Source organism: Morone saxatilis, unplaced genomic scaffold, assembly GCF_004916995.1.
Source record: "Morone saxatilis isolate NCDOM2014 unplaced genomic scaffold, NCSU_SB_2.0 Contig2, whole genome shotgun sequence".
Lineage (NCBI taxonomy): Eukaryota > Metazoa > Chordata > Actinopteri > Moronidae > Morone > Morone saxatilis.
Window position 1 is genome coordinate 19,861,106 of NW_023339762.1, and position 2,686 is coordinate 19,863,791.

A 2,686-nucleotide genomic window follows, 5' to 3' on the forward strand; every position below is an offset into this window, starting at 1 on the left:
ACACACACACACACACAATACCTTTGTAATGCACTTTTTTGCTCCTTAAATGCTGCATCACACAAGCTGCTCTGTTATCAAAAGCTTAAGTTACAGTGAGGCAATTTTATTTTGTGTTTACAAGATATACAACAATGTAATCTTTTAGGAATATAAAACTGCATTGCACTGTTTTAAGAGGGCACATAAGTACATAAACACATCCAGGCCTCAGATATTTAATTTATTATTCCAGGAACATATGGACAAACAAACACACGCATTTCACTGCCTAATTCATATTTTGCTGGCGAGCCGTACCAATCAGCATACAGATGTCTCAGTGTTGGAGTCTTAAAGTTGTGCAGCCTTCCTCACTTTGCAGACTTGCACAGTGTGCTAGACAAGCATGAGCCTCTACAGCAGACAAGCGATCGAAAAAATGAGACTGAGCCTCTAGGCCTGTGCCAAGCATCCCAATTTATTCCTTTCCCCTCCTTGCTGCTGGAGAGACATGGGTCTCTCTGCTCAGGTTGTCGTCACTATGCTGAGCTCCTAACCTGCTGGGACACAGTGTGGTTAAATAGTAATTAAACCCAGTCCAGCTCTATTATCATCAATGCACCAACTTGCTGCACTGACACAGAGACAAGAAGTTGAAGGATGTAAGGGCAACTAAAGGTGTTCCCGTTAGGTTAATGGATTCAAATGAAGCCTCAGAGCACAATGGCACATTTCGTGATTAACATTTGGCCATGATGGGCATAAGAATGGTGGCATTATAATGAACAATTTGCATAACAAACAGGTGACAGACTTTGAATTAATATGCATCAGCAGGTCCTCCAACAGGTCGGTTCTGTGATGCCAGGCCAAAGTATCGCTGTGTGATGAGGTAATGATGACTCAGGAATTTATATTAACACCTTCTAATATGCAGCAGAGCAGAAACACACACAGAGGAGGAACAGACTTGGTCTAAAACCACCTTTCTTCCCATTTTGTTACTTCATGTAGCACATATATGTATACTATATACAAGTATATTCTTGCATGATTGGAAAATGGTGGAATCATTTGAAAGCCCCTAAAAATCTGGTCCCAAATCTTTAATTTATTCTCAGTAACAATGAATATTCATGTCTAAATAAGAAACAATTAAAGTTAGTCATTATCTATTAAGAAAACAGTCAGCTTCATCAAGACTGTGTGGGTGTCGTGTGATCAGATTTGATTGACAGTGGCAGCAGACGCAAACAGCCCCACATCTGTAATCAGATTCTGATTTAAATGTAAAATTCTGATTGATGCATTGCGCTATGTGTCTTTCCAGTATGTACCTTTTTTATAACTGAACACAGGGAGAACAGAGAGAAATGTCTCATGTGAAACAACAAACTGGTCCAACTCTGGCAGATTACTTTGTGTGCATCTAGGACCTTGCAACCCATAATACGAAGCTGATTGAGAAAACATATTTTAAAATGATTAGACTTAAAGAAGCTGTCCTGTTATTAGACAACACACTGAAGGTTTCCACCAAAGCGTCCCCTATTTGCAATGTTCCTGAACAAGGGAAATCACTCCCAAACCCCAACCAAACAGAAAGCCTGTTTGACAGAGTGAGGATGTGGTGTTTGAAATAAAAAGATGTTATCGGTTTCATTATGGGGAAATCCAGCATTTTTTAAACTTGGCCCCCTTCTACTAACTCTCTGTCTTTGCTGTTTTGATTCACTTTTTTTCAGATTCAGACTTTTATTGACTTGAAATCATGGTTGCATGGTATGGAGTACAAAAAAACATGTACAGTACAATAATGACTAAACAATTGCAGCTGGCAGAAATAAAGTGCAACATAAATATCCTGTCTCTGGTTAGTCAGCCAACTTTTTGGAAGTCACAACTCATAGCAACTCATAACCTGCTCACACACAGTAAGTTACTCTGGATGAGAGAGTCTAGGTGCAACAATAGAAAGCTGCAATGGAAAAACAGCTGAATTAGAAAGTAGAAATGTCTGCGATGTTGATCTCTGCAGGAGCCTGCACCATCTGTCCTCCTCACACCGCAGTTTAAAGTAGACTTTGACTTGATGTTTAGGTAGGGATAAGTGTGTGTGTTTGAAGGTAAGTGGGAGGTGGGCTGTGGGGGTGGGGGGTTAGTGTCCTCTAGCTCAAACTTTATTCTAATCTCCTGCAGTTTTAGGGGCAACAACATGAAGCTACTGCACTAATAGAAACTTGGGCCTCCCTACTCCTTGTTGGAAAAGTGCTGAAACCTGATGACCTCAAACACACACACACGTTCACACACACACCACACTCCTCACACCAGACAACACGGCAAGAACACGTGCGTCAACCAGCTCGCACAGCACACGACACCAGCGCGACAGACACACCACACACACACACACACAATAACTCTCATAATGAGTGCATCTGGTTAGAAAGGACAGAGTGATGCGGTGCCAAGCAAAAGAGAAGGATCGTGTTACACCGAGTGTCTGTTCTGCTGGCGCGTTGTGCATGTGGATGTGAATCAGTGTGCGGGTGTTTGTGTGTAAAATTATGACAGCGACTACAGGCCTAGCAGGTACTGCAGCAGCCACAACGCTGTTACATAACCCATCTCAAGTGGCCTGCTAATAGCTCAGCCCTGCCTGGCACGTGCTCTCCTGTCCCTTTCTCTCTCTCTCTTTCTC

At 42.1% G+C, this 2,686-nt stretch overlaps 1 protein-coding gene across 1 annotated transcript in view; it reads left to right on the forward strand.

Annotated features, from left to right (window-relative positions):
• itpr2 (inositol 1,4,5-trisphosphate receptor, type 2) overlaps positions 1 to 2,686 on the forward strand; it is a 52,788-nt gene that overhangs the window by 43,047 nt on the left and 7,055 nt on the right. The gene's annotated exons all lie outside the window — the stretch shown is intronic.